The following is an 8,367-nucleotide window of genomic DNA, read 5'->3' as shown; positions in this document are numbered from 1 at the left end:
CTGTGCGAGCAGTGCCATGGGCAGATGAGGCTGAGCAACAGCTTTCCAGGCTAGCTCTTTCTGGCTGCGAGCTATCTGCAGACGTTTGCATTTTCAGAGCAAGGCTGTCGGAGGCCCCCTGTACGGACCCCCTAAGCGACGTTTGAAGTTTGAGGTTGCAAGACAAGCAAGCAGCCCCAGTCTGTGTGCCTCTGTGCGAGCAGTGCCATGGGCAGATGAGGCTGAGCAACAGCTTTCCAGGCTAGCTCTTTCTGGCTGCGAGCTATCTGCAGACGTTCGCATTTTCGGAGCAGCGCTGTTGGAGGCTCTCGGCACGGGCAGCCTAACATATGTCTGAAGTTTGAGGTGGCAAGACAAGCAAGCAGCCCCAGTCTCTGTGCCTCTGTGCGAGCAGTGCCATGGGCAGATGAGGCTGAGCAACAGTTTTACAGGCTAGATCATTTTGCCTGCGAGCTATCTGCAGACGTTCGCGTTTTCGGAGCAGGGTTCCCTCAGGCCCTCTGCATGGAACCCCAAATATGCATTTGAAGTTTGAGGGGGCAAGACAACCAAGCAGCCCCAGTCTCTGTGGCTCTGTGCGAGCAGTGCCATGGGCAGATGAGGCTGAGCAACAGCTTTCCAGGCTAGCTCTTTCTGGCTGCGAGCTATCTGCAAACGTTCGCATTTTCAGAGCAGGGCTGCCGGAGGCGCCCGGCTCGGAACACCTAAGCTACGTTTGAATTTCGAGGGTGCAAGACAAGTAAGCAGCACCAGTCTCTGTGCCTCTGTGCGAGCAGTGCCATGGGTAGATGAGGCTGAGCAACAGCTTTCCAGGCTAGCTCTTTCTGGCTGTGAGCTATCTGCAGACGTTCACATTTTCAGAGCAGGGCTGCCGCAGGCCCCCTGCACGGAACACCTAGGCGACGTTTGAAATTTGAGGTGGCAAGACAAGCAAGCAGCCCCAGTCTCTGTGCCTCTGTGCGAGCAGTGCCATGGGCAGATGAGGCTGAGCAACAGTTTTACAGGCTAGATCATTTTGCCTGCGAGCTATCTGCAGACGTTCGCGTTTTCGGAGCAGGGTTCCCTCAGGCCCTCTGCATGGAACCCCAAATATACATTTGAAGTTTGAGGGGGCAAGACAAGCAAGCAGCCCCAGTCTCTGTGCCTGTGTGCGAGCAGTGCCATGGGCAGATGAGGCTGAGCAACAGCTTTCCAGGCTAGCTCTTTCCTGCTGCGAGCTATCTGCAGACGTTCGCATTTTCAGAACAGGGCTGCTGGAGGCTTCCTGCACGAACCACCTAAGCTATGTTTGAAGTTTGAGGGGGCAAGACGAGCAAGCAGCCCCAGTCTCTGTGCCTCTGTGCGAGCAGTGCCAGGGGCAGATGAGACTGAGCAACAGCTTTCCAGGCTAGCTCTTTCTGGCTTCGAGCTATCTGCAGACGTTCTCATTTTCAGAGCAAGGCTACCTTCAGGCACCCGGCACGGACCACCTAGGCTGCGTTTGAAGTTTGAAAGGGCAAGAGAAACAAGCAGCCCCAGTCTCTGTGCCTCTGTGCGAGCAGTGCCATAGCCATATGAGGCTGAGCAACAGCTTTCCAGGCTAGCTCTTTCTGCCTGCGAGCTATCTGCAGACGTTCTCATTCTTGGAGCAGCGCTGACGGAGGCGCTCGGCACGTACAGCCTAAGCGACATTTGAAGTTTGAGGTGGCAAGACAAGCAAGCAGCCCCAGTCTCTGTGCCTCTGTGCGAGCAGTGCCATGGGCAGATGAGGCTGAGCAACAGCTTTCCAGGCTAGCTCTTTCTGCCTGCGAGCTATCTGCAGACGTTCGCATTTTCAGAGCAGGGCTGCCGGAGGCGCCCGGCTCGGAACACCTAAGCTACGTTTGAAGTTCGAGGGTGCAAGACAAGCAAACAGCACCAGTCTCTGTGCCTCTGTGCGAGCAGTGCCATGGGTAGATGAGGCTGAGCAACAGCTTTCCTGGCTAGCTCTTTCTGGCTGTGAGCTATCTGCAGACGTTCGCATTTTCGGAGCAGCGCTGTCGGAGGCGCTCGGCACGTACAGCCTAAGCTACGTCTGAAGTTTGAAGGGGTAAGACAAGCAAGCAGCCCCCCTCTCTGTGCCTCTGTGCTAGCAGTGCCATGGGCAGATGAGGCTGAGCAACAGTTTTACAGGCTAGATCATTTTGCCTGCGAGCTATCTGCAGACGTTCGCGTTTTCGGAGCAGGGTTCCCTCAGGCCCTCTGCATGGAACCCCAAATATACATTTGAAGTTTGAGGGGGCAAGACAAGCAAGCAGCCCCAGTCTCTGTGGCTCTGTGCGAGCAGTGCCATGGGCAGATGAGGCTGAGCAACAGCTTTCCAGGCTAACTCTTTCCTGCTGCGAGCTATCTGCAGACGTTCGCATTTTCAGAACAGGGCTGCTGGAGGCTTCCTGCACGGACCACCTAAGCTATGTTTGAAGTTTGAGGGGGCAAGACAAGCAAGCAGCATCAGTCTCTGTGCCTCTGTACGAGCAGTGCCAGGGGCAGATGAGACTGAGCAACAGCTTTCCAGGCTAGCTCTTTCTGGCTGCGAGCTATCTGCAGACGTTCGCATTTTCAGAGCAGGGCTACCTTCAGGCACCCGGCACGGACCACCTAAGCTATGTTTGAAGTTTGAGGGGGCAAGACAAGCAAGCAGCATCAGTCTCTGTGCCTCTGTGCGAGCAGTGCCAGGGGCAGATGAGACTGAGCAACAGCTTTCCAGGCTAGCTCTTTCTGCCTGCATGCTATCTGCAGACGTTCGCATTTTCAGAGCAAGGCTGCCGCAGGCCCCCTGCACGGACCCCCAAAGTTATATTTGAATATTGAGGTGGCAGTATAAGCAAGCAGTCCCAGTCTCTGTGCCTCTGTGCGAACAGTGCCATGGGCAGATGAGACTGAGCAACAGCTTTCCAGGCTAGCTCTTTCTGCCTGCGAGCTATCTGCAGACGTTCGCATTTTCGGAGCAGGGCTATCGGAGGCGCTCGGCACGTAGAGCCTAACATACGTCTGAAGTATGAGGTGGCAAGACAAGCAAGTAGCTCCAGTCTCTGTGCCTCTGTGCGAGCAGTGCCATGGGCAGATGAGGCTGAGCAACAGCTTTCCAGGCTAGCTCTTTCTGCCTGCGAGCTATCTGCAGACATTCGCATTTTCAGAGCAGGGCTGACGGAGGTGCCCGGCACGGACCACCTAAGGTAGGTTTGAAGTCTGAAGGGGCAAGAGAAACAAGCAGCCCCAGTCTCTGTGCCTCTGTGCGAGCAGTGCCATGGGCAGATGAGGCTGAGCAACAGCTTTCCAGGCTAGCTCTTTCTGGCTGCGAGCTATCTGCAGACGTTCGCATTTTCAGAGCAGGGCTGTCGGACGCGCCCGGCTCGGAACACCTAAGCTACGTTTGAAGTTTGAGGGGGCAAGAGAATCAAGCAGCCCCAGTCTCTATGCCTCTGTGCGAGCAGTGCCATGGGCAGATGAGGCTGAGCAACAGCTTTCCAGGCTAGATCTTTCTGGCTGCGAGCTATCTGCAGACGTTCGCATTTTCAGAGCAAGGCTGCCGGAGGCGCCCGGCACGGACAACCAGAGATACGTTTGAAGTTTGAGGTGTCAAGAGAAGCAAGCAGCCCCAGTCTCTGTGCCTCAGTGCGAGCAGAGCCATGGGCAGATGAGGCTGAGCAACAGCTTTCCAGTCTAGCTCTTTCTGGCTGCGAGCTATCTGCAGCCGTTCGCATTTTCGGAGCAGCGCTGTCGGAGGCGCTTGGCACGGGCAGCCTAACATATGTCTGAAGTTTGAGGTGGCAAGACAAGCAAGCAGCCCCAGTCTCTGTGCCTCTGTGCGAGCAGTGCCATGGGCAGATGAGGCTGAGCAACAGTTTTACAGGCTAGATCATTTTGCCTGCGAGCTATCTGCAGACGTTCGCGTTTTCGGAGCAGGGTTCCCTCAGGCCCTCTGCATGGAACCCCAAATATGCATTTGAAGTTTGGGGGGCAAGGGAAGCAAGCAGCCCCAGTCTCTGTGCCTCTGTGCGAGCAGTGCCATGGGCAGATGAGGCTGAGCAACAGCTTTCCAGGCTAGCTCTTTCTGGCTTCGAGCTATCTGCAGACGTTCGTATTTTCAGAGCAAGGCTGCCGGAGGCCCCCTGCACGGACCCCCAAAGTTACATTTGAATATTGAGGTGGCAGTATAAGCAAGCAGCCGCAGTCTCTGTGCCTCTGTTCGAGCAGTGCCATGGGCAGATGAGGCTGAGCAAAATCTTTCCAGGCTAGCTCTTTCTGCCTGCGAGCTATCTGCAGCCGTTCGCATTTTCGGAGCAGGGCTGTCGGAGGCACTCGGCACGTAGAGCCTAACCTACGTCTGAAGTTTGAGGTGGCAAGACAAGCAAGCAGCCCCAGTCTCTGTGCCTCTGTGCGAGCAGTGCCATAGCCATATGAGGCTGAGCAACAGCTTTCCAGGCTAGCTCTTTCTGGCTGCGAGCTATCTGCAGACATTCACATTTTCAGAGCAGGGCTGACGGAGGCGCCTGGCACGGACCACCTAAGCTAGGTTTGAAGTTTGAAGGGGCAAGAGAAACAAGCAGCCTCAGTCTCTGTGCCTCTGTGTGAGCAGTGCCATGGGCAGATGAGGCTGAGCAACAGCTTTCCAGGCTAGCTCTTTCTGGCTGCGAGCTATCTGCAGCCGTTCGCATTTTCAGAGCAGGGCTGACGGAGGCGCCCGGCACGGACCACCTAAGCTACGTTTGAAGTTGAGGTGGCAAGACAAGCAAGCAGCCCCATTCACTGTGCCTTTGTGCGAGCAGTGCCATAGCCATATGAGGCTGAGCAACAGCTTTCCAGGCTAGCTCTTTCTGGCTGCGAGCTATCTGCAGACGTTTGTATTTTCAGAGCAAGGCTGCCGGCGGTCCCCTGCACGGACCCCCTAAGCGACGTTTGAAGTTTGAGGTGTCAAGACAAGCAAGCAGCCCCAGTCTCTGTGCCTCTGTGCGAGCAGTGCCATGGGCAGATGAGGCTGAGCAACAGCTTTCCAGGCTAGCTCTTTCCTGCTGCGAGCTATCTGCAGCCGTTCGCATTTTCAGAGCAGGGCTGCCGGAGGCGCCCGGCTCGGAACACCTAAGCTACGTTTGAATTTCGAGGGTGCAAGACAAGTAAGCAGCACCAGTCTCTGTGCCTCTGTGCGAGCAGTGCCATGGGTAGATGAGGCTGAGCAACAGCTTTCCTGGCTAGCTCTTTCTGGCTGTGAGCTATCTGCAGACGTTCGCATTTTCAGAGCAGCGCTGTCGGAGGCGCTCGGCACGTAAAGCCTAACCTACGTCTGAAGTTTGAGGTGGCAAGAGAAGCAAGCAGCCCCAGTCTCTGTGCCTCTGTGCGAGCAGTGCCATGGGCAGATGAGGCTGAGCAACAGCTTTCCAGGCTAGCTCTTTCTGCCTGCATGCTATCTGCAGACGTTTGCATTTTTAGAGCAAGGCTGCCGGTGGCCCTCTGCACGGACCCCCTAAGCGACGTTTGAAGTTTGAGGTGGAAAGACAAGCAAGCAGCCCCAGTCTCTGTGCCTCTGTGCGAGCAGTGCCATGGGCAGATGAGGCTGAGCAACAGCTTTCCTGGCTAGCTCTTTCTGGCTGTGAGCTATCTGCAGACTTTCGCATTCTTGAAGCAGGGCTGACGGAGGCGCCCGGCACGGACCGCCAAAGCTACGTTTGAATTTCGAGGGTGCAAGACAAGTAAGCAGCACCAGTCTCTGTGCCTCTGTGCGAGCAGTGCCATGGGTAGATGAGGCTGAGCAACAGCTTTCCTGGCTAGCTCTTTCTGGCTGTGAGCTATCTGCAGACGTTCGCATTTTCAGAGCAGCGCTGTCGGAGGCGCTCGGCACGTAAAGCCTAACCTACGTCTGAAGTTTGAGGTGGCAAGAGAAGCAAGCAGCCCCAGTCTCTGTGCCTCTGTGCGAGCAGTGCCATGGGCAGATGAGGCTGAGCAACAGCTTTCCAGGCTAGCTCTTTCTGGCTGCGAGCTATCTGCAGACGTTTGCATTTTTAGAGCAAGGCTGCCGGTGGCCCTCTGCACGGACCCCCTAAGCGACGTTTGAAGTTTGAGGTGGAAAGACAAGCAAGCAGCCCCAGTCTCTGTGCCTCTGTGCGAGCAGTGCCATGGGCAGATGAGGCTGAGCAACAGCTTTCCTGGCTAGCTCTTTCTGGCTGTGAGCTATCTGCAGACTTTCGCATTCTTGAAGCAGGGCTGACGGAGGCGCCCGGCACGGACCGCCAAAGATACGTTTGAAGTTTGAGGTGGCAAGACAAGCAAGCAGCCCCAGTCTCTGTGCCTCAGTGTGAGCAGAGCCATGGGCAGATGAGGCTGAGCAACAGCTTTCCAGGCTAGCTCTTTCTGGCTGCGAGCTATCTGCAGACGTTCGCATTTTCAGAGCAAGGCTGCCGCAGGCCCCCTGCACGGAACCCCTAAGCGACGTTTGAAGTTTGAGGTGGCAAGACAAGCAAGCAGCCCCAGTCTCTGTGCCTCTGTGCGAGCAGTGCCATGGGCAGATGAGGCTGAGCAACAGTTTTACAGGCTAGATCATTTTGCCTGCGAGCTATCTGCAGACGTTCGCGTTTTCGGAGCAGGGTTCCCTCAGGCCCTCTGCATGGAACCCCAAATATACATTTGAAGTTTGAGGGGGCAAGACAAGCAAGCAGCCCCAGTCTCTGTGCCTCTGTGCGAGCAGTGCCATGGGCAGATGAGGCTGAGCAACAGCTTTCCAGGCTAGCTCTTTCTGCCTGCATGCTATCTGCAGACGTTTGCATTTTTAGAGCAAGGCTGCCGGTGGCCCTCTGCACGGACCCCCTAAGCGACGTTTGAAGTTTGAGGTGGAAAGACAAGCAAGCAGCCCCAGTCTCTGTGCCTCTGTGCGAGCAGTGCCATGGGCAGATGAGGCTGAGCAACAGCTTTCCAGTCTAGGTCTTTCTGTCTGCAAGCTATCTGCAGACGTTTGCATTTTCAGAGCAGGGCTAACTTCAGGCACCCGGCACGGACCACCTAAGCTGCGTTTGAAGTTTGGGGGGCAAGGGAAGCAAGCAGCCCCAGTCTCTGTGCCTCTGTGCGAGCAGTGCCATGGGCAGATGAGGCTGAGCAACAGCTTTCCAGGCTAGCTCTTTCTGGCTTCGAGCTATCTGCAGACGTTCGCATTTTCAGAGCAAGGCTGCCGCAGGCCCCCTGGACGGACCCCCAAAGTTACATTTGAATATTGAGGTGGCAGTATAAGCAAGCAGCCGCAGTCTCTGTGCCTCTGTGCGAGCAGTGCCATGGGCAGATGAGGCTGAGCAACAGCTTTCCAGGCTAGCTCTTTCTGCCTGCGAGCTATCTGCAGCCGTTCGCATTTTCGGAGCAGGGCTGTCGGAGGCGCTCGGCACGTAGAGCCTAACCTATGTCTGAAGTTTGAGGTGGCAAGACAAGCAAGCAGCCCCAGTCTCTGTGCCTCTGTGCGAGCAGTTGCATGGACAGATGAGGCTGACCAACAGCTTTCCAGGCTAGCTCTTTCTGGCTTCGAACTATCTGCAGACATTCGCATTTTCAGAGCAGGGCTGACGGAGGCGCCCGGCACGGACCACCTAAGCTAGGTTTGAAGTTTGAAGGGGAAAGAGAAACAAGCAGCGCCAGTCTCTGTGCCTCTGTGCGAGCAGTGCCATGGGCAGATGAGACTGAGCAACAGCTTTCCAGGCTAGCTCTTTCTTCCTGCGATCTATCTGCAGACGTTCGCATTTTCAGAGCAGGGCTACCTTCAGGCACCCGGCACGGACCACCTAGGCTGCGTTTGAAGTTTGGGGGGCAAGACAAGCAAGCAGCCCCAGTCTCTGTGCCTCTGTGCGAGCAGTGCCATGGGCAGATGAGGCTGAGCAACAGCTTTCCAGGCTAGCTCTTTCTGGCTTCGAGCTATCTGCAGACGTTCGCATTTTCAGAGCAAGGCTACCGGAGGCCCCCTGGACGGACCCCCAAAGTTACATTTGAATATTGAGGTGGCAGTATAAGCAAGCAGCCCCAGTCTCTGTGCCTCTGTGCGAGCAGTGCCATGGGCAGATGAGACTGAGCAACAGCTTTCCAGGCTAGCTCTTTCTGCCTGCTAACTATCTGCAGCCGTTCGCATTTTCAGAGCAGGGCTGTCGGAGTCGCTCGGCACGTAGAGCCTAACATACGTCTGAAGTTTGAGGTGGCAAGACAAGCAAGTAGCTCCAGTCTCTGTGCCTCTGTGCGAGCAGTTGCATGGGCAGATGAGGCTGAGCAACAGCTTTCCAGGCTAGCTCTTTCTGGCTGCGAGCTATCTGCAGACATTCGCATTTTAAGAGCAGGGCTGACGGAGGTGCCCGGCACGGACCACCAAAGATACGTTTGAAGTTTGAG

Source organism: Opisthocomus hoazin, chromosome 17 (genome assembly GCF_030867145.1).
Source record: "Opisthocomus hoazin isolate bOpiHoa1 chromosome 17, bOpiHoa1.hap1, whole genome shotgun sequence".
NCBI classification, from domain to species: Eukaryota; Metazoa; Chordata; class Aves; order Opisthocomiformes; family Opisthocomidae; genus Opisthocomus; species Opisthocomus hoazin.
The sequence above is the reverse complement of the archived record's forward strand: the minus strand, read 5'-3'. Positions refer to the sequence as shown.